Here is a 23911-nt window from a genome sequence, read left to right as displayed (position 1 = left end):
GATTACGGCTTTACCAGGCTCTGGGCGCCGTCTGTTACTTGTCATGCCACGTCTCTTCCTCCACACAACAACCAGATTACCTCTCCCGGTATATCTACCACTTTATTTCATGCGAAAACATTTCAGCTAGTTGGCTGGAGATCAACTCGCACAAAGCATTCTGCTTAGGAGCGAAAGAGGACATTTCTTTCAGCAAAAGACAGTGGGTTTGCTGTGTTTGTCCTATTCCTTTCAGCATCACTGTCATGCTACTGTCTCCGTGGCCGTTACGATGTCCTCGTTACCATCAGAGAAGTTCTATATCTGGCAAATCAGGTGTGCCTAATCCCGCAAGGTGGAGGGAGGTTCAATAAAAGAAATGTTGTTATCCACCCGTATGTAGCACGAAGCTACAAAGGAAAGTCATGCATACCAGGACTGGGACTAAGTTTTCGTCATCTACGAAGTCTTTTTTCTTAGAAACACATATGGGTCTTTTTTTGTAGCTTCGTGCTACATACGGGTGCATCACAATATTTTCTTTCATGAATCTCCATCCACCTTGCGATATGACGCACAACTGATTTGCTAGATATAGAGCATAATTTGGAGCGTAGAGCATGCTTTGGCTTTGCGAACGAAGATGATTACAAAATTCGTGTATTACAAAAGACGCAGCTTTTCAGTAGGTAATCTCATTATTTCAAGAGCTAGACTGCAAGCGAGATTTCAGTGTAGGCTGTTACGATTCGCCGCCTGTCAAATGAGTTCGGACAGGTCAGTGTATTAGCTTTCAATAGATGAAGACCCAATAGTGACGGCACGCAGGAAGGAACAAAGACAGGACAAGGCGATGATTAGGCTGGGCTGTACTTGTACTAATTTTTGCAGCGAAGCTGTAAACCGCTGAGGTTCCGTTCACACACACACACACATATATATATATATATGTATATATATGTGTGTGTGTGGGTGTGTGGGTGTATATATATATATATATATATATATATATATATATATGTATGTATATATGTATGTATATATCACTGTATGTGCGTGTGTGCGTGTGTGCGCATGTGCGCCAGTGTGCGTATCTGAATGTGTGTGAGTGCGCGTGTGTGCTTGTGTGTAGGCACAAGTGTGTGTGCGCTTGTGCTCCTGTGTGAACGTGCGTATGCGTGCGTGCATGTGCGTGTGTGAGAATGTGTGTGGGTATGCGTGTGGGCGCGTGTGCGTGCGTGTGTGCGCGTGTGAGCGGGGGTGCGCGTGAGCGTTAGTGTGCGTACGGTCGCGTGTGCGTGTTTGCGCCAGTGTGCGTATCCGTGCCAGAGCGCGCGTGCGTGTGTGCGCCGGTGTGCGTATTTGTGTGTGTGGGCGTGTGCGTGGGTGCATGCGAGCGCGTGTGTGGTGTGCGCGCCAGTGTGCGTATTTGCTTGTGAGTGTGTTTGTGCGCCAGTGTGCGTAAGTGCGCGCACGCGCATGCTTGTGCGTCCGTGTGCGTCAGCGAGTGTGCGTATAAGCGCGTGCGCGCGTGCGTGCGTGTGCGCCAGTGTGCGTATCTGTGCCAGAGTGCGTGTGCGTGCCGGCGCCTCTGTGCGTGATTACGTGCGTGCATGCCTGCGCATGTGTGGTGTGTGCGCATGTGTGTGTGTGGGTGCGCCAGTGTGTGCGCCGATTAGGATGTGCGCCAGTATGCGTAAACACGTGTGCGCGACTGCGTGTGTGCTTATCTGCGCGTGTACGTGTGTGTGCTTGTACGAGTGTACGTAAAAGCGCGTGTGTCTCAGTGTGCGTATTTTCGCCAGTGTGCGTGTGTACGCGTGTGCGCGCGTGCGTGTGTGCGTGTGTGCGCGTGCGCGCGTCAGCGCAGGCGTGCGTATTCGTGGGTGCGTGCGTGGGTGCGTGCGGGCATGTGTACGCGTGTGTGCCAGTGTGCGTATGTGAGCGCGTGTGTGCGTGTGCGCTTGTGGGTATGTGGTGTGTGCGTGTCTGCGTGCATACGCGTGTGCGCCAGCGCGCGTACTTGCGTGTGGGCGTGGGTACGTGTGCGCGTCAGGGTCCGTATTACCGTGCGGGCGTGTGTGCGCATGTGCGTATCTGCACCAGTGCGTGTGCGTGTGTGCGCCAGTGTGAATATTTGCCTGTGTGTGGGTGTGCGCGTGTGCATGTGTTCGTGTGTGTACGTGTGTGCGTGTGCGCATTTCCCTGTGTGTGCCAGTTTGCGTCCTTGCACGAAAGTGTGCGCGCGTGCGTGCTCGTGCGCACCAGTATGCGTATTTGCATGTGAGGGCGCGTATGCGTGTACGCATGTGTGCTTGCGTGCGTGTGCGCGCGTGCGCGTGCAAGTGTGTGCGCCAGTGTGCGTATTTGCGCCAGTTGCGTGTGTGTGCGTGTGCACCAATGTGTCAATATGCGTGTGTGCGTACGTGTGCGCGTGAGCGCGCATGTGCATGTGCGCGTGTGTGCGTGTAGGCGCGTGTGCGCCAGTGTGCTTGTGTGCGAGCGTGCGCAAGTGTGCGTATATGCGTGCGCGCGTGTGTGCGCGTGCGAGCGTGTGCGCGCGCGTGCTTCTGTGCGTGTATGCGCGTGTGCGAGTGCGTGCGCGTGTGCGCCAGTGTGCGTATTTGCGATTGCGCGGGCGTGCGCGCGGGTGCGTGTGCGCGCATGCGGGTGCGCACGTGTGTGTGCGTGTGGGCGTAGGCGCGCCAGTGTGCATATTTGCGTGTGTGCGCCAGTGTGCGTATATGCGCCAGTGTCCTTCTGCGCGCGCGTTGTGTGTGTGCACGCGTGTGCGTGTGATTGTGCGTGCGTACATGTGCGTGTGCACGTGTATGAGGGCTTGCGTGTGTGCGCATGTGGGCTCGCGTGTGTGCGTGTGGACGTGGGTGCGCGTGCGCACCAGTGAGCGTTTTGGCGTGTCCGCACGTGTGCGTGTCTGTGCACGCGTGTACGTGTGGGCATGTGTGCGCGTGTGCGCCAGTGGGCATGCTTGTGTGTGTGTACGCGCGTTTACGTATTTGCGTGTTTGTGCGTGCGTGTGCGTGTGTGCGCGTGTGCGCCAGTACTCACTGGCACAGATACGCACTGGCGCGCACTGGCACTGGCACTACGCGTGTGCGCGTGTGCACCAGTACGCACTGCACAGATACGCACACTGACACGCGCCAGTGTGCGTATCTGTGTCAGTGCGCGCGTGTGTGCGTGTGTGTGCGCGAGCGCATGCGCGTGCTGGTATCTGCCAGTGTGCGTATTTGCGTATGTGCTTGTGTTCGTGTGTGTACGTGCGCGCCAGTGTGCGTGTGTGCATGTGCGCGTGCGCAGCGGAGTGCGCATTTGCGTGTGTGCGCGTGCGCACCAGTATGCGTATTTGCATGTGTGCGCGCGTATGCGTGCGCACGCGTGCTTGTGTGCATGCGTGCGCGTGCGTGCCTGTACACCAGTGTGCTTGTGTGTGCGTGTGCACTAATGTGCCAATTTGCGTGTCTGCGTGTGCGCACGTCCTTGTTCGTGTGTGCGCGCGTGTGTGTGGGTGTGCGCCAGTGTGCGTATTTGCTTGTGAGCGTGTGTCTGTGCCAGTGTGCGTAAGCGCGTGTGTGCGTGTGCTAGTGTGCGTATAAGCGCGTGTGCCTCAGTGTGCGTATCTGCGCCAGTGCAGGTGTGCGCGCGCATGTGCGTGTGAGTGTGCACGTTCATGTGCGCGCGTGTGGGTGTGTACACGTGTATGCGTGTGCGCGCGATTGCGCGTGTGTGCGTATGTGCGTGCGAGCATGTGTACGCGTGTGCACCTGTGTGCGTATTCGCGTCTGTGGGCGCGCGTGTGCGTGTGCGGGCGTGTGTGTGGGTGTGCGTGTGTACGCGTGTGCGCCAGTGGGCGTATATGCATCAGCGCGTGAGTGCGCGTGTCCACCATTAGGCGTATTTGCGTGTGTGTGTGGACGTGGGTGCGTGTATGCGTCTAGTTGCGTGTTTCCGTGTGTGCGCGTGTGTGCTTGCGTGCGCCGTGTGCGTATCTGCGTGTGTGCGTGTGCGCCAGTGTGCGCGTGTGTGCGTATATGTGTGCGTTTGGTTGTGTGCATGTGCTCGTGTGTGCATGTGTGCCAGTATGCGTATTTGCGCCAGTGTGTGTGTGTGAATTTGCGCGCATTTGCATGATTACGTGTGTGCACCAGCGTGCGTACCCGGGCCACTGTGTGCGTGTGTGTGTGTGCTCGTGCGCACCAGTATGCGTATTTGCATGTGAGTGCGTGTGTGCGTGTGCGCGCGTGTGTGTTCGTGTGTGTGTGTGTGTGTGCGCGTGTGTGTATGCGCGCGTGTGCGCGTGTGCGTGTATGCGCGTGTGCGCCAGTTTGGGTATTACTGTGTGCGTATGCGCAAGCGATCGTATATGCGTATGTGCGTGTGTGCACGCGTGCGCGTATGTGCGCGCCTGTCTGTGTACGCGCGTGTGCGTGTGTGTTCCGGTGTGCGCATGTGCGCCAGAGTGGGTATTTGCGTGTGTGTGCGTCTGCGTGTATGCGTCTGCGTGCGCGTGTGGGTGTGCGCGCGTCTGCGTGAGTGCGTGTGTGCGCGCGTTTGTGTCTGTGGGCGCTCGTCCGCGCGTTCGCGTGGCCGTGTGTGCGCGTGAGTGCATGTGTGCACGCGTGTGCGTGTGTGCGTCAGGGTGCGTATTTCCTTGTGTGCGTGTGTGCGTATCTGCGCCAGTGCGCCCGTTCGTGCGCGTGTCTGCATGTGTTCGTGTGCGACTGTGGGCGCCATTGTGCGGATTTGTGCCAGTGTGCGTGTGAGCGTGTGCACCAGTGTGCGCATTTGCGTGTGTGTACCAGTGTGTACGCGTGTGCGTGCGCGTATGCGTGTGTGTGCGCCTGCACACAGTATGCGTACTTGCATGTGAGCGCGCATGCGGGTGTGTGCACGCGCGTGCCTGTGCGCATGTCCGCCTGCGTGTGCGCGCGCGCGTGCGTCTGCGTCAGTGTGCGTGTGCCCCAATGTGCCAGTTCGCGTGAGTGCGTATGTGCGTTCGCGTGTGCGCGCGTGCGCGTATGCGCGTGTGCGCCAGTGTGGGTATTGCTGTGTGTGCGCGTGTGCGCCAGCCTGCGTATTTGCATCTGTGCATGTTTGCGCGCGTGTGCGTATGTGCGCGCCTGTCCGTGTACGCGTGTGTGCGTGTGTCCGTGTGTGTGTGTGCGCGCATGTGCGCCAATGCGCGTATTTGCGGGTGCGCGTGTGTGCGCGCATGTGCGCGCGTGTACGTATGCACGCGTGTGTGTGCGCGTGTACGCGTGTGTGTGGCCGTGTGTGCGCGCGTGTACATGAGTGTGCGCGCGTGTGCGTATGTGTGATCGTGTGCGCTTATGTGCGAGTGCGTGCGTGTGTTGGTACAAGCACTCAGCAAAGTGAAGCGAATGGTGCTTACATTCTTTGGAATCACTGCAGACAACATACAGAATGTCATACGTTTCAATGAAGAAAAAGTAAAAAAGCATCCGAACCACATATTTGATGATAAGGCGCTCTTGATAGCAATGCGAAGCACGCAGCGCACCCCGCACGTTTCCCCGTAAATATTACTGTTGCGCAAGCTGCCACGCTTCCGACAGGAGAGGGGGTGACGTCCCAGCCTTTCGTATATAAATAAGCAGCCTAGCAACAAATTTCAATGTTGTTACAGCACTGCTATGGGTGGTGGCGTGCTGTCGAGAATACGATTACCCCCATTCCTACTATCATTCTGACATAGCACCACTACCCTTGCTCTAAAACCATAAAGCATTGCATACTACCCTCAGCAGTTGTAGTAGTGATTTTCAACTGTTCGCTGGTGATCCACCTACGCAGAATGGAATGGCTCGCTTATTTTTACAGCGAAAATGTATATAGCTAGGCCCGTCTCTCTGTCGTCTGTATGCCGAAAACTCCTCCTGCGCAACTCCATGCGCATGCGCGAAAAAGAAAAAAGGAGGGGGAAAGAGAAAAGAAGAAGGCAGGGAGGTTAACCAGAATGACGTCCGGTTGGCTACCCTACACCGGGGGAATGGGAAAGGGGAAAGCAAAGATCACAGGGAGAGAGAGGAAGGAAGGAAACAAGGAAATTGCGGCAAGTTCGCTGACGCGTGAGGTTTTACAGAAATTGCATTAATAGTCAGAGAAAGAAGTGTGAGATTGGCTACACCAGTAGCGTTGACGTTGCTCTCCGTCGCATCCGAGCGCGCGCACAGCAGTTACTGTTTGCCTCCGAAATGGGTAGGCCACGCGTCATATCCTACTTCTGAGGAGCAGGCAGCTTTGGATCAGCAACGCCGCGAGCAGAATAGGGAACGAACCCGTCTACGCCGTGTCGATGCTGTAGCTCGGGCACAAGAACAGGCTCCTGCAGCCGAGCGCAAGCAGCAACTACGTACTGAGGATCCGGCAGCCTGCCAAGCCGTCGTTTAATGAACCGTCGGGTATAAACCAGTGATAAACACCGGGCCCGACCGTTTCAGCTTCGCTGGTTAACCATCCGTATGGAGTGCTTGTACAGTGATTTTTTTTTGTGCACGTTAACTTCTTGCCTGGCAGAGAAACTATTACGTCTGTGCGAAGATGAGGTCTCATACGTCGCCAATTGTATTCTGGAGCATACCGAGACGATTAACAAAGCTCTTGAGTGATATCGAACTCACTCCTCTAGATGTAACATATTTTTTACACTGGAGCTGCCTTTAAAGTAGTGGTTTTTACCTCATGAAAGTAATATGTTTCCACTCATTAGCCGAACTTCATTTAAGTATACACGAGCTGCTTTATATTACACTTCACTCTGTGCATCAGCTGTCGTTGATGCACAGAGTGAAGTGTAATATAAAGCAGCATTTCATTCAGGAGGAACCACCCCATGCATGGTCAGTCTTCTGTGATTCCAAGGCAGCCTTACAGAGTGTGCTCTCAGCACTGCGCCATGGATCACATGAGCAGCTCGTCGCAGAGATAAGAGAAGTACACCATCCAATAGTTGACGAGGGACACAATATCATATATCACTGGTGGCCTAGTCACTGTGGCATACATGGCAATGATCGAGCAGACGCAGCTGCCCGATCTGCCCATGACGGCGTCAACTGCGTCGCCATTCCCCTTTCGAGAGCCGACGCAGCAAAAAAACTTGCCGCACTTGTACACGACCTGACATTAGCTCAGTAGAATTCATCCGATTTCACAAGTGCACACCGGTCATATATTTGACAAAGCAAGGCTCTATATACCACAAACAAATTTCCGTTCCCTTCAGGAAAGGAAATATACGGAATCGTACCTCATACACAAGTTTAATTGCCTACACCCGACGGGAATTAATTTGGTACGTGACAACTTAGAATCTTTAAAAGCGGTAGCTTAAATCTGAAATTCTCATATCATCAACCAAGACACAAAACACATTATGCCACCACCTAACCTTATTTCTTAACCTCCCCTACTCTTCCATTTCGAAAATTTTTTCGTGCCTACTACACAATTTATATACTTTTTCAGGTTTTTACGTTTATATCAACTGTACGACCCCCTTCTCTCATATACACTTGCCCCCGGCCGCTTCTGCGCACGTCACGCTGCTATTTGTTATTCCGGTTTCGGTTCCCCCCTCTTTTCTTTTCCCTTTTTTTTATACATTTTTTGAAACACCCTCACCAACACATTCCGAAGTCAATATGCCTTCTTCGGCTCCTCAGCCCAGGGTATCACCATTTCTGGATGCCGCCGTAACGACACCTACGTTGAGCGACTGGGGCAATGCCCCTTGATATACCATGCCGCTGCCTTTCAGTCACCCCATACATTGCACCACAGACTCCTTGTCGCCATCTTAACTACTTCAATATTACTCGACGTATTGCTGCTATGCTACTCAAGTCACTCTTTCAACTCATGCTTTTTCTTTTTTTTTTTGTCTTTAGTGTTATTCTCGCACTGACCGCCTGACCGGCTCTTCTAATGCCACAAGAACATGCCGCCAACGACACCTCTGAATGCTTCCTAACCTCTCTCCTCCCCAACGCGCCTCCTCGCCCCCGTCTTTATTAAATTTTTTTCTCTTTGTTGTTCTTTTTTTCTGCTTCTTTTTCTTTTCTTTTCTCCCCGCGTTTCCACTCTCCCGCTCTTGTCCGCTCGTCTTGGAAACGAAGCTCACAGACGCCGGACGACAGCGCTCGTTACCTCTGAAGTATCTCCCTTTAAAACCAGCCGCCAGCGACAACACCCGCACGTGAGGTCACTGCACTAACCCTTTATAACTAACATGCCGTGGAATACGAAGCCGCCGTTGACGAAGATAGGTCCTCCTATCGAAACGTTGGCAAGCCTTTCTGAGGCACCTTATCCCTGTTTACAAACTTTATACCTTGATTTGAATAGGAAATAACTTAGAAGCGCGAAAGATTGCCCTAGCTGGGGACTCCCACGGTGCGTTGTGCTGCTACCCAAGCACCACTGAATAACAACTTAAGCACCCCAGCATTAGTAGTAAAAGTCATGAACGACAAGAAAGCAGAGCAACGGGTGTGTGTGCCCCTGAGAAAAGCGTGTGCCATCTGGTTTTAAACGGGGCCAGGTGAACGCTTATAGTGCGTGCATTAGAAATTTTCGCGGGAATTCTTTGTAGCTTGCTTTGTCCGCCAGCGAAGAATCTCACCACCCGTAGCTACGCAAATATTAGAAACCATGAAATTGACGCTGTACTGTGGAATCGGTTTTGAAAGTGGCGCCACTGCGAATCCGCGAATACCTAGTTGCACATTCCAAGTGGCACACGTGGCCCATAGCCCATGGCACGTACCCAAATTAACATCAAAGAGGTTGACTGATGAGCGGCACACACCCAGGGTCACATACCCAGCGGAACGGCCCAGATTTTTAAACTTTACTATCTTCGGCATCGGCCTAAATTTCACACTGCATTGCCTTCGGGATCAGCCAATAATGATGGCTATGTTAGCCGCGAGGAAACTGGTCTGACAATACGAAGAATGCTATTAGCATGAAATAAGCTGTGTTCCGAACACACGAGTATATAAGCAGGTGAAAGCGGCAAAAACATCATGACAGATATTGCGACATTATCATTATGAGATGAAAACCGCGAATGACGTTGGCATTGCTGGTAATGCCACTGGCGACGTTAGCAGAGAAAGTGATGGACAGCAGATTCGAAGCCTTAACAAGACGCAGCTGTATTAAGTGGTCTTTAGTTTTTGCGGGTTTTAACATTTTATGACTCAGAATTTAATTTCTAGTGCCGGAATTGGTGTCATTTCCTCTCACTTCTGTGCGCCTATGTACCAATAATAGCATGGTGCCCGCTAGTGGAGCTAACTCGTATGCATAAAGGCAACAGAAAAGGGCTACAAAAATTGTATTCAGTAGTAATTGTTTTGACGTGACCCGCTCCACGCTCATGGGCATCTATTTTCACCAGCTGGTGACGAGAGCCTTGCTCTGCGGTTTATGCGAGCCAAGCGGCCGGAGTTCAGCCTCTCTGTTCGGTCTGCGTTTCACCTGACCCCGATTTTATCCACTTGACTGCCTCGCTATAAAGTGGCAGGGATGCTCTGGATTTACAAGCTTTATTCAGCAAGAAAAGAGAGACAAAGAAAGAGAGAGAGTGTGTGTGGCAGGTACTGTAAACATTTGAAGTCTGCCAACAAGTCATTCACTATTTCGCTACATATCAGTGAGCAAATCAGCACGCAGGCCTTGTCCATCTACAGTCCTTGCTCGCATACACTAAAAGGGTTTAACATGATTACAACGAAGGCGCCAAATAAAACAACGGACGAAGGGAGGAGAAAGGAGACAACCGCGTAGGCGCGGATGGTTGTATCGTGTCTCCTTCTTTCGTCCGTTGTTTTATTTCACGCCTTCGTTGTAATCATGTATAACCAACTCGCCCACCAGCACGTGCTCAGTCACTAAAAGGGGTTCTTCCTCGCGTACACTTTCAGGGTATAGGGCAGACCACAAAATATGGAGCACGATAATGTGGGTACAGCTCTCTGGCACTATTCGCAGTTGACGCATCGTTCATCGAAATCCAACCATCGATCTTCAAGCAGTTTTCCCGGACGACTCCAAGACCACTCTTTCGGGGTCGGAGGTCTCAGCACTTCTTTTCGTGTATATATGGAAAGCGGAAGAAAGTATGTGTGTGAAGTGTGGGAAACCGGATACCCGGATTTACCGGATCCTTTCTTTAAGTATATATATATATATATATATATATATATATATATATATATATATATATATATATATATAGTACAACTGACGGTTGTGTTCTGCACTCACCGAGTTGCACGTCACTTCTCAAAGAGGCAGGACGTGTGTCGAGCGCGTTCCGGAAAAACAATTTGCAATGTGGTGAAGACTGTTTAGGGCGCGGGTCCTGAAGCTCAGAGAGGTGCGAAGTAATTGTAGCGCGTTTCTTTCTCACCCAAGTGCTATATCGCCAATGAATCCAGTTGGTCTTCAGCAAGATGTCATTTAGGCCAACCATCTGTACTCTGTTATTTTCATCTGTGCTTGTCCAGCTATCAACCCGGTCCACCTTCCACTTTCTAAAGGAATGCATGCGTGCACTGATGACACAGGTATGGACAAGTATCCGGCAGAAAAACCAGGGCCAGGATTCGCAAACCGTTTCTTACGTAAGTGTGATTCATAATATAACTGGCGCCTTAGCCTTCGTTTTGTTATCAGTTTCATTGCACTCTGATTGAGCAGAATTGGTGTACCGGCCATGCGTGGACTACTATTAGGCTAAAAGTAGCATTGCGCGTGCGGGTGCATGTGCGTTATATGGCAATGGGCACACTCGCAGAGCTAAGACACTGTTCATTGCGTGAATTACTCGTCGAACGAAATCAGGAACAAAAGAGCAGGCAATACGTCTGCTGCGAACAACGTCTGTTCCCTATATCGAGAGCGGCACGCCACGACGAAAGTTTTCCTCGGGAGGGGTGGTGCGAGAAAAACTAAACAAGTACAACCGCCAACTACTCCTCCCATCGTCAGGACTTCTACTCAAAGCGGATACGAGACAACGGCACAGATGGATCTACTTGTGTCCTCGCACAGGCGTGCGCTCGTCTCGAACGTAGTTCATCAACGCGCGATTAAGACGAAGCGGGACCTTTTGTGGGAGTCGCTCGATTCCTCTCTTGATTTACCTGCGTTGTTCGCTTTATGAAGCCTATATCTGTCACCGCAGCTTTTTCTCTTTTTTTTTGTTGCCTTCATTTCGTGCGTGTGCTTTGACCATGAAACATTGTTTTATTATTGGCAGCATCGGTTACAAAGCTATTCCGATGGCATATTGCCCTATTCCAAGCCGCGTTGTGTTTTCTTTTTTTTTTCATGTGCACATTCACTATTGTGTTTCTCGCACCCTCTACCTTCGCTTGAGCTCACAACTGACAGGAATTATTTCTAACGTTTGTATGTTTGGACAAGCAATAAAATGAAATGAGTTCGTACAAAAAAGAAAGAAACTCTGCTTTCCTTAGCTTTCACGAAATAAACTTTTGTGCTTCTTGATAGTTTTCAAGCTACGAAGCATTCTAGGCATTCATGGGCGGCTGATAACTTATATAAGTTTTCTTACAAAAGCATAAAAACACAATTAAGATCAATCTACTTAAATTCCACGCTCAATTTTCAAACGTCAACGTAAAATTATAAAAACCAGCTGGAATCTCTATATGTGGTGCTATAAGTTCCACATATGGAGATTTTCGTTATTTCATCGCTTAGAATTAGCACATACCTGTCCGTAATATTCACCTAAGATGATATGGCTTCGGTGCTTGAGCATGTAAGCACACCTGCACGAAGGGATGGACGAGTATGGACGAGAGCTTCGCGATAAACATCTGAAATGGCACTTGTTTGTATCCTGCAAGTTCATATACATAAACTTCGGACTTTATTAATAGCCGTGTGTTTTCTGTTAATACTGTATTTATGTTGCAGAGATGACAAGGGCTCTATTAGCCGCATTTGTCCCGCAAGTCGTTGTCTCCGTGCCCATCCGACAACATTTCCGTTCTTGTTGTGACATCCAGAATATCTATTTACGCGTTACGCTCTTTATGCTCGTGAGCAAAACGAGAACAAGGTGAAAGCCGGATCCAATCTTTCAAGAAATAGACTTGGCTTTTTCGAGGCGACATCACCTTGAAGAAGGCAAGTCCACTTGTGGAAACGTTGACTCCGGCTTTCACCTTTTTCTCGTTTTGCTCATCGTCTTGAACTCGCATCTCCCGCCTTCCAGGTGTTTTCCCTGGTTCTTTATGCTAGGTGTCTCACCCGTGCAAAATTAATTTTGCTCTCTCAACATTCAGGCAACGTCGCCTGTGACTTACAGTTTTCGCTCAGTCAGGCACGCCGCACAATACGCTTACTAGCATAGTGTGGCGATACTTCCTTTTAGCCTAGAGAATAGAGTTGTATGCCACCTCAGTCTAGCCGATGTTATTATTGTACAATTCATGTGGTGGATAAAGACGGTTATGATGTTGCTTTCTCATTGAATATATCCTACCAGCTTTCTTTATATTCGACTTTTTTGGTATATTTAGTATGCGCAATTTAACACGACTTTGAGTAAGGCAATTAGGGTGTCACGCTGGAAATTTCTTTGGATGACAATTTCTTGTCTTTCAGGGCTGATTATATTCTGTTCTTGGGAAGTATCCGTTCATCCGTTACCCTTGGTTAAAAACATCCTTCAGGTTAGCCTGTGACGTTATATAGCAGCTTCACATTGCTGATGCATTAATTTCAATGCTAAGTTACAGCGGTAGTTGGCGTTCTCGTAAAGGATGATAATTTAGGAGTAGCATAAAAGTGCCTCTTGGGAGAATGTAGGCGAAGAGCTCCCATAATGTATCCTCTCTACGATCACATGCCAGAAATGTAGTTCCATATCAAGTCACAAAATAGAACTTTTATAAGAACTTCGCGAAAGCGCCCGCGTGATATGCGAACAGGCCGATAACTGGTAAATCACGTTCAGCATCCCGTCGCCGTGTGTCAAATCACATGAGAAAAGGAAAGACACGAAAGTGAGCATTGTAAAGAGAAAAACGCTGGTGTACTACGGGAACCATCAGAAATAACAAGGAGTACGTCAGCGTAGATGGAAGAAGCAAAGATAAATGAATAAGGACCGGTGAAAATAAACACGAGCGTGAAAGCTGCGAAAGGTCGTTGTGGGGAGTAGAGATAAGAGAACGAGAAAAAGAGATCATTGGGAAGCCAACGAATACAACAGGTAAATTAACTTAGTGCTATTAGAGACTGCACATCGCCATATCCCGTCTGCACCATTAGACGTTCTAATAGATCATTCAAGGTTATCAATTAAAAGTTCTCATGCATTGGAGTAAACTTGTTTACTAAAAGGAGAATCAAGATTTGACAAGAAAGACTGCGGCTTATTTTAAAAAGCCAAATTGGCGAGTGTCTTAGTGATCGGTGAGGAAAGGGAAGGCTGGCCCGTGGGCACTTCAGTTTGCATGATGTTCGGCCCTGGTAAGAAATCAGAAGACATTACGTTTGTTCGTTCACTTATGAACTTAATTCTGTGGGTGTACTAGCATCCTTATTTGACTGTTTGATTAAAAAATGTGCATATGTCCTTTGTTTGTGTGCGAACCTTCTTAACTGCACGTTTTCCTGTGGATATGTCTGTGTGTGCGAAAGCGAGAGAAATATATTTGCGTGCGTTTGTGTGCGTCGGCGTATCTGGCAAACGTGTGGGAGCATGTTTATCTGTACGTGGTGGCCGTTTGCAGGAGCATCCCTAGACAAAATCAATAAATCTAGAGAAAGAGAGCGGTTGAATTCGCTTCTGGGGACCTCAAAGCTCAATTTGCTTCGGTGGGCAATTGTTTCCTCTCGTCGGTCGATATAACACGCCCGACAGGTACTCACGATAGCTACCTCTAATCCTCGTTGAACCTATGAGCGAAGGGAGTTGTGCGCAGGCATGCAACCTCAATTTTGCCTTGTTCTTTTGCTGCCAATCGGTCAGTTGGTCTACCTATACTGACCTATACCTACCGGTCTTCTCTTCAGCCTCGGCTTGTTCTTCTCATTCCATGTACAACACGGCTTCCAGTAAATGGAGCATCTAAGCGGCAAGCAACGAAAGTAAAACCACCGCTAAACGAAAGAGACATGTGGGCATCAGACTCCCCAGGGTGCAGGCAAGTGTAAGCGTCTACGTATTCCTGCGCTTGAAGCCGACTTTGTGTACTTGTAGTATGCTATCAGAGAGATGGGCGCGACCAGGCCAGCAAAAGATAGGCCCAATGAAATTAGCGCGGGGGGCTGATCTAATGCAGACCCCGACAAAGGATCCACTCTTGGAACCACGTGGTATTGATATCCGTCTCCTGCAGCAAAACGTCAGGTGTTCTTGTTGGCCTGCCATCAGGACGCCAATAATCGTTAGCCACTTCCTACATGATTGTCTGCGTTGCTATTTTTCTGCTCCCTCTAGTGCTAAGCATGGAGCTTAGGATCCATCTTTCTGGCCACTACGTCTTAACTAACATTTAAATTAAGCAATGACGAAAATGTTACTTGTAAGGAAACAAAACAAACAGACCATCGTGAATAAAAAGAAAATCGGCAGAGTCTTTAGACAACTTACGTGTGGGAATGCAAAAGAATTCGTCGCTTTGGTGAAACTTTTTTTCTTGCGCGTTCCTTGTCCGCCCAAGCTTTCGCCTGCGTTTTAGCTGCGCCTCAGTAAGGCGAAATGAAAATGGGCCAAGCGTCTCAACGCACTCGCTTGGCCAAGAGGAGTTCATAACTCGAAGGAGCGCGCAGCAGCATTCAGTTGGGCATTAATGCTTTTAACGCAATAGTGTTAAGGATCCTGTGTCGCCGAAAGTCTGCCGGCGGCGTCCTGCGTCCAGCGTCAACCATCGTCTCGGCGAAAATCATTCCGGACCACGCATACCCAACCACTCTTATATTACCCAAGTCGCTCAGACGTTGTCTTTCATTCTTTACAAAGTTATTCCTCGGCATTTTGAGAATGGCAGCCCACTAACAAATGTCATGAAAGGAAATACCTACAGCGCATACCTTTTACGTTAGATCTTCTCTGACAGCAATATTAAAAGTGCGAAACAACTGGAGATCGACCTTCGCAAGAGGCCGCGTTTGTACCAGAAAGGTCACCTTCGTGCATAGCGTTCGCCGCCAGCGTTTCCCGGTAAATATTTACATAAGGTGCCGCTGCCGGGAAGCGTGAAAAAGTCAGGTATATTTCAATGCTATCGCGTTCCACTCCTAAAGGCGAAGCTTAAGCTTCCTCCAAACTTTTGCGGCGAAGCTGTGAAGCCTACTTCCCCCGGAATCGTGTTGTGCGCAGGCATGGAACCTCAATTTTGCCTTGTTCTTTTGCTGCCAATCGGTCGGTTGGTCCGCTGCGAGTCTTAATACAAAGCTATCATCATCACGATTGCTCCAGCGTCGTCATTTTCTTCCACAGCTGGCTCGTTGGCGCCCCTAGGCGCTACCGCACGAACGCGCTCATGCCACTGCTCCTGCGTTCGTCGTTGATCGCAGGGCAGTTGGGGCATTCCACTTGTGTTCTTCTCCACTTGCTCAGAACATCCGGTGTAATAGGTGCCTTAGCTCTTGCTTTGTGGATGAGAACCTGGGCTGTTGATCTGGTCCTGTCCTGCCACAGCCATCCTCAGGGACAAGCACACCCGACCTCTAAAGGTAGCATCGTACGAAGACTGGGTCGCACCTCAAGCAGATGCCACCAGAAGAATCAACGCTTTGCTGTCCTTTGCGAAGGAGGCAGGTATCCTTCCTTTCACCTGATCCCCTACCCCTATCTTAGGCCACGGGCCATCCTATCTAATAAATGTTTCAATCAATCACCTGCGTTCGTTGTCGTCATTAATTAATTATTAATTAGTTAAGAAACAAAAAGGTGCAATCAATCTTACAGCGAATTAGAGCGAAGCTGTCGAGGGCTAGTTCCCCCAGGATCGTGCCCGTGTGTATACAAACATAACTCCCCATACGTGGGCCGATCCCGAAGACAATGCAATGCTGGGCCGACCCGCGGCGTACGTGAAGGAGGCTTTAATCGCTCTCCATACGCGCGCCGATCCCGAAGATAGTGCAATGACAGGCCAACCCACGGCAGAGGTGCAGTTCGCCATTAAGGTGCCCACAAACACAGCTTCGTTGGTCATCCTTCTTCACAGAGTGGAAGGGAACTGAGTTTTTATTTGATACACTCATTTTATACACTCGTGACGTGGCGTCACTTTCTACCCATTGGCGGCGGCCTCCCGTGCTTAACGGCGAACGCACTAGGTCACACGTTTAGTCAGCCAGATGGATACGCACGCAGTAGACACACATTCATGGCACGTTCACACCGAAGACGGAGCGAGCAAGCGGGCAGGCGGATCCGGCAAAGCCGCCGCGGATCTTCAGCTTACACAGCGGCCACGGCCGCTTGGCTGGATCGCGCACAGACCGATTCTTATCCGCGCATAAAGGTTGGTTGCTTTGGTCGCAGCCAATGAGAATCCGAGATGGCGGAAGCGCGAGTGAACGATGTAAACATCCGTCCGAGACAATGAAAATGGCGTCCACCATGTCTGAACCAGCTGTGTTCTTTGTGGCACTCGAACAAGCAGTACCCGGTCCTGTATAACAAGTGTAACCCAAGGTAGAAGGAAGCTGACTATAAGAAAGACTATGGAAGAAGACGAAAAAGATAACGAAAACGAGCGAAAAAACGGGAAGTACCGCGATGTGGCGGCACTTCCGCGAAATTATGAGATGATCCGCCTCCGCGGCAGTGCTGGTATATAGCCAGACAACCCGGACTGTCGGATCAGCAGCGGGCACTATAGCCGCCTAGCCACTTTGAAAACACGCTTGGCCACTGCGCTTGCGTTGTGTACGTGCCTTTAGTCAACCGGAACCGTGGAGCCGCCATGGCATCATAGAAGCGTGCTCGTCTCTCGTCCAGAAGGCCCGGGTTCGATTCCCACACAAACCGAAATCTACCTCATATTCTCTACAAAGGCATTAATTTGTTTTGTTTAAGGGAACCTAGCTCCTTCAGAAATTTGACATGAATTCGAATATTTCTTATGTGGTTTTACTGTTTGTCGTAGACCATTTCTTATACTATCATTTGGTCCCGCTGCTGACTACAAGGGTGGATATTTGCGCAATATGGCATATCGCGCTGTTGCGTGAATACATAACCATGCAAACCAACTGAAAAATGCCTCTCTCCAAAAGTCGGTCCCCTCGAACGTTCTTAGCTCGAAATATGAGTGAACTACAAGACATGCCAGATTGAGGCGGTGAGAACAGGTGTTATGTATAGCAAATACGGGGACAAACACGAAAGCTAATTTCCCTTAGAATATAAACAAGAGAAAGAGATACCAAGAAAAAGATAAAAAAGGAATGCACATCACCAAAACATGGAACAAAACTGGAAACGATCAAGAGAACGGTTTAAGTACCTGGTTTCCCCATGAAGAGGTACTATCAGTAGATAGTTCCACAAGCCAAAGTATTATCCAGCCATTTGACAGAGTTGGCGGCTAAAGAATCCCACATACTTTCCTGTATTTCCAAGAGCTGGGCGCATTTCCGTTCACTTACAATTTTGCAGGCTTCACTCCTTAAGAAATTTGTTCTTTCTTGTATTTTTTTGGTTCTGGGGGCAGTTTAATATTTTTACGTCTCATTTTCATTTTTACAACTTTCGATCCATAATTCGACTCCGAACTTTTTTTTCTGTTTTGGCTTCCGTCCTTAGTTCTGCCGTGATCTTTTTATTTCTTTAAGGAATTTGTAAACGACTTAGGATTCGCCACCTTTTCACTATACTCTATTTCTGTCAGCCATATACAGTTTGACAATCTTGTACAAGAAATTTGTGGTATGGAAGTGTATGTGGCGCAGCAGCTGTGCCACGTTACTTGGAGTGAAGAGCGAATTCGCCGGCAAGTGGTAGGAGCTGGGCACGGTGAGACGCACAGGGTACCAAATGATACCGCGAAAAATATCAAGATATACAAACGATACTGAATAGCCAAAAAGCATCTCTTACATAATAGGATAATTAGGATTATTAGGTAGGATAATTGTCAGAGAATTAGGCAGGAAATACAAAACACAATCTAGATTAAGAGAAAGAGCAAGTGAAAAGGGGGCGCTTTATTTCACTCACGTATAAAATGTTACTCATTATCCATAGCCTCGATGTTGGTGTTTTTGTGTGTCTTTCTTTTCTTTTTTTTTTTTTGGTCGGGAATCCCGAGCGAGTGGGTGAGCTGAGGACAGGTACTCGGGGGGGAGCGGGCGTACTTCTGGGCTGCCTCATGAGGGGATGCTTTCTTGCTGGTGAGTTTGTTGCTGCTCTATGTGCTACTGAGTGGAACTGAGGATGCATTTATGTGGCTATTGCATTGAAACTGTCAAGGAGCTTTCTGAATAGCTTTATGCTTCATAGAAATATTGCGGAACTAATGTGGGAACCTCGCCATGATCTCTCATGCATATTACGCGCTAAACATGTGATAAACGAGAAGAAAGGGGGTTAACCGAGGGGCCCAATTTTTATTAGTCATATCATAAGAAGCCACCAAACACTGACACCAAGGACAACATAGAGTAAATTACTTGTGCTTAGAATGAAATAAAGAAGCGATAAATTATTGGAAATGAAAGCGGATAAAGAAAACAACTTGCCGCAGGGGGGGAACAAGCTCACAACCTTCGCATGCGAGAACCATCTGCATGCGAGAACCATGCGCATGCGAGATCTTCGCATGCGAGATCCCCTTCTCGGAAGCTCGATCGTACCGTTCTCCTTTGACGTTTTCTTTTTTGTGCCGCGGATACACGCAGATGCGAATTCCTCCGCCCTTCATTTCAACAATGACTAGTGGACTCACCCACTCTTGGTGCTTCCATCTTCACGATCATGCCTTCGTCCTCCATGCGCTCCAGTTCATCGCGCAAAGGAGCCTGTCTCGCGTGTGGTACTCGTATTGCTGGCACTGCTACCGGCTTCGCTCTGTCTTTTATTGGGATCCTGCAACGACGCTTGACACAGTGAAGACTTTTGAACAACTGCGGTAATTCTACCGTTATCTGCTCTCCCGGGCTTGGCTGCCTTGAAATGGCGAGGGGCGTGTCACCAGGCCGAAACACTCGCAGGTTGGCAGTCCCAACAACGCCTGCCCACCTTTCTCAAATATGAAGAAGGTAACCCGCGGCTCCTTGTTTCCAAGACGAAGTATCAACGATGCTGTGCCGAAATGCTCAGTCACATTTCTTTCGTAGCTTGTCAGCGTTGTCTTCATTGGGCATACTCTCACAGCTATTTTTAGCCTTGCGAAAAGAGAGTGAGGCAGCAAGTTCGCCTGTGCACTAGTGTCGACGTTGAATGTCACATCTTGCGTGCCCATTGTTGCATAAATAGTCCAGTCACGACCCACCGTACTTGCCACGCCACTGATCTGCACAGCCAGAATCTGGAAGTCATGCTCAGAGTCGTCGTATTCTTAGTTTGCTGCTCGGTCAAATTCATTAAATTTTATCTCTCTGCAGCAAACGGCAAAACTGTTCTGCTTACCGCAGCTTTCACACGTCTTTTCTACGCTGGACACTTCCTAGCTGGATGGAATCTGTTGCAATAGGTGCATCGACAGGTGGACCTTTTCTGATCTTTGCTTCGATCGCGTTTCTCTACGATACACGCCTTTGCTGATCGTTCTTCCTTGTCCCACACTTGGTTTTGGTTGGCTGCAAGCTCAGAGGCTTTGCAAAAATCTATAGCCTTGGGGGAGCTCAAATCATTTTCCCTTATGATGAGGGATCTGAGCTTCTTGTGTTTCATACCATGAACGAGTTGGTAACGCACGATTGAATCCCTTAGGTCTCCAGAGGTGCACGTCCGCGCCGTTAACTGCACGTCTTTCAAGGATTGTGCGAATGTTTCATCATGCAATTGCAGGTGCGAATGGAAAACATTCCTTTCGTACATTTCATTGTGCTGATAAGTGCAGTACTCCTCGAATTTTGGCGCGATGGCGCTGTAGTCTTCTTGTTCTACTAGAGCTAGCCGAAATGTGTTGTACACATCAATGGCCTCCTGGCCCGCAACGTTTCGGAATACAGCAGATTTTTCCGCACTCGTCATGGGGTCCTTGCCCGTCGTCTTAAATTTGGATGCGCTGCTTGGACTTTTTCCTATTTTGGGCGGCGTTATACGAGATGACGAGTCCCTTCAAGATATTCAACCAGTACCAACTCGCCCAGATGTCGATCTTTCTACGAGAAGAAGAGTCGGTAAGGTGACGGAAACTTTGCCATCTCGGTTTTCGGGCAGAGTTGGACGACGAGTACACTGCGCACACGCCCCTTATCTGCGGCGAGCCACCCTGACACCATGTTTCGATTGGCGACTAACAGCGTGAGGCTGACATGGCAAGACTGGTGTTTATTGTCGCGTGCTCGTTTTTATACTCATCGCTCTGGCCAGAGTAGCCAGACCACATAACAATACAGGAATGAGACAGAAACGGCAAGATTAATGACAGGCATCGACTGCAATGTAAGTTGCGTAAGCTTGTTTAGTTACCCAAAACCAGGCTGTTCGTCTTAAGGGCTTGATAAAAGACGTCCTCACTTGTATATTGAACACGTGCTGTCTGAAGTGCGGTGAACAACACGGGAACTTTAAGAATAGAGCTGAAAGAATAGAGCACCAGGGTAGCTCTGCTGAGAACAAAATAAAGCAGAACAATGGCACAAAGCAGCAGCTATGTTTTCGATACAGAAACATTCTGGACACAGCCGCACCGCCGGCGGGCGTTTTGCTTCTCAGTATGTTGGCTCAGACACATTCGTTCGCGCAGGTGGCGCTGCCATTCAACTGTAGCACCAGCTCTCGTTCGCCTTCCGCGACCATCCATTCCCAAAAGACTCAAGCAGCAGAAGCAGCAGTGGCGGTCAGGAGCGTCTCTTTCAGCACCATTTTTCCACAGTGCCGGGAGAAGCCATCTTTGGTCATTGCAACGGTACTCTAACAAGGTGATCGTGCGAAGCTAGACCATATTTTGAGATTTTTTATACATCTAATGCGCTTGTGTGTTTCCGTGCATAGTCAATGACACTGTGAATTAAATCATGTTTTGCTTCGCAGGCGCCCAAGTCGGCATTCATGAACATTTCCATTGTAACCCCAAAGAAGATGGTAGCGAAACGATCTTGACGTGATAAAAGGGCAGGGATACTTTTGTCAGAAAGACGGGCAAAATAAGTTGAGTAGGCTGCCAGCTCATCATACACCGCTAATGAAGTCGCATGTGCGAGAGGATGAGCGTCGTCATGCTTGTTACATATTTCAGTCTTTCTCATCGCTTGAAAGGCTGCCTTGAAAGCGAATATTCTGTGAGGCCTAATTGCCAGTGCACATAAAGGCACGCCTGTATTCATGTCAAGGCAATCTGTAGGACCGTTCGTCGACGAGGTGTGAAAAAGTCGCCAAATTTTGAGCCGCGTGTCATTCGCAAAGGAAATGTTTTCTCCTCGTCGAACATGTACGGTTCACATCGTTGTCCCAGCGGGGGCGCACTGAAACCACGGCATTGTGCGTCTGGGCAATATAAGCGGCACAGCGAAATGTCTATCCAAGCCTCACCGCTACCATTTCCCTCCCTACCAAGCATAAACACTAAAGCCCTAAAATATAAGGACGCCTGCCTGTGTTGTGCCCGTTACTCGAGCCACGCTCGGTGCTTAATTAATCGCGGCTGAAGGTTCCCCCAATGTGTGCACGGGTTTCTGCCGTCCATACCCCTCCCCCCTCTCCGCTTTGCGCTCTGTTCATATCACAGACCCGCTAAATGCTGCCGGTCGGGAACGGCAGCCCGTTCGCTGGACGACATAAAGAGCAAGACCCCTTCCCCCCCCCCCCCCCGCACCTACACGTGACTACGCCTCACTCTCTACACACAAACCTCGTTTCTTTTTTTTTTTCGGACCACCTTGCTTCCTATATTCCCCCTTCTCTCTGTGCTGCCTTTCTAAATTAACACTTTGAACAAAACAGGCACGCATAAGCGGCCTGCCTGGAACGGCGATTCCCCGTCTCCTACCTGCGTCATCCAAGCCGGCCTGGCATGCATGTGCTCCGGAAAGCGGTGGCCAGACATGGAAGAACGACGGCTAGCACTCTGTTTGCCTTTTGAGGAGGCGTCTAAAAATTACAATGCTCGGCCAAATATATCACACCTGTTCTAGCGGCCACCTTACGTGGCACTGCAGAGATCCAAACGCCAGCAAAAGCGGTGTTGGGACGAAGATTGGCTGTGGAAAAAAATGTAAGCCATTGATGCGTTGCAAATTACACTTCCGAACGATTCACCAGTGAAAATTCTTGATTCTGCTTTTTATCAGATTGCCTTATCAGCAAGAGTATATGCCGATGCCGTTAAGTTTGATGGTGGTGATGTAATTATGCTGATGATGATGTGCACCCTTCGTCAAAAGTACGTGGACCACAAGGGTTCGTCAAAAAAAAGAAATTTTCGAACTGAGAATCCCAGTATAAGACTGAAGAGGGAACTTTGATGCTTTTAATGCCAAGATTGAACTGGATTCGTAAGTCATACATAACATGCCAATGACATCAATGAAATTTTGTTTTAGCGCAGAACTGTTAGCCTGGATACGTTAAATGTCTTTCATCGACATTTCTTGATTCAGTGTTGACATGAAATTTTGCTCGAAGCGGTAATATGTCGTTTAAATAATTAGGTGAGCTTATACAGAGGCAATATTTATTTACAGGAGAGGGCGGCAGATTGTTGATAAAGTAATTACTCTCGACTTCATCAGACAGCAAGATAGCGATGATTACAGGAAAAGGTTGCTTGTGTACAGGTGGATGGAAGAAAACAAAAGTAGAGCGTAGCAGCACGGACGACGTTACGGATTTAAGATACTGATACTTCTTTCATATTTGAACAGGAAACAATAATTGCACAGTTCATTGACTTTTAATGTCAACAAAGAAGCGTTATACGTACCAACCCAACGACATTCGCAGTGACGCCATTTTCAACTTAATGTAATTGCTTTAAGTTATTGTCCTACTGAGTGCGTTTCCTGGCACCATTAGCTTATACTCAAGTACATATTTTTCTTGTTAAAAAACAGCGGTGCATAAAGGAATATTAAAAAAAGAAGAAATATGGTATATATAAATAACCATCGTTCCGCAACTTTACTAACGGCAGAATTCATACCACTACGCTCCAGAGCATCAATCAAAAGCCGCCAACGAGATCAGCCATGATCATCTGTGCGCCAGCTCATTACGACATTCCTGGCAATGAGGTCGCCAACCACGTGGCTCGAGATTTGACCCACCGAGCCGACGCCGAGGAATCTGAACCCGTGCGCATGCACCGTCTAGTCTTGTACCAAGACATCACACAACACTACAAGCTAACCCGCAGAACATATGCACCTCCACACAAGTCGCTACCTAGAGAGTAGGAGCGATTCCCCCGAGCTCTACAGGTTAACACCCCCCCACCAGCCAGAAATCACCTCATAGCGCCTACACAATTCTCTCCGCAATGCCGCTTCTGCGCGGAGCCCGGATCCCTCAGGCACACAGTAGGGGGTTGCAGAGCGGCACCATTAAATCCTCCAAACCCTTACCACACCAACGAGTTTGGGAGAGAGCCTTGGCCAGCTCCGACCTCTAGGATCAGCAACGGCTGATTGCGAGGGCCCAGGACGCGGCCCGAGCTCAAGGCATTGTGGAATGAGGATGCTTCTCGACAGCTGCATTCACCCAATAAAAAATGTT

Source organism: Dermacentor andersoni, chromosome 5, assembly GCF_023375885.2.
Source record: "Dermacentor andersoni chromosome 5, qqDerAnde1_hic_scaffold, whole genome shotgun sequence".
NCBI classification, from domain to species: Eukaryota; Metazoa; Arthropoda; class Arachnida; order Ixodida; family Ixodidae; genus Dermacentor; species Dermacentor andersoni.
The sequence above is the reverse complement of the archived record's forward strand: the minus strand, read 5'-3'. Positions refer to the sequence as shown.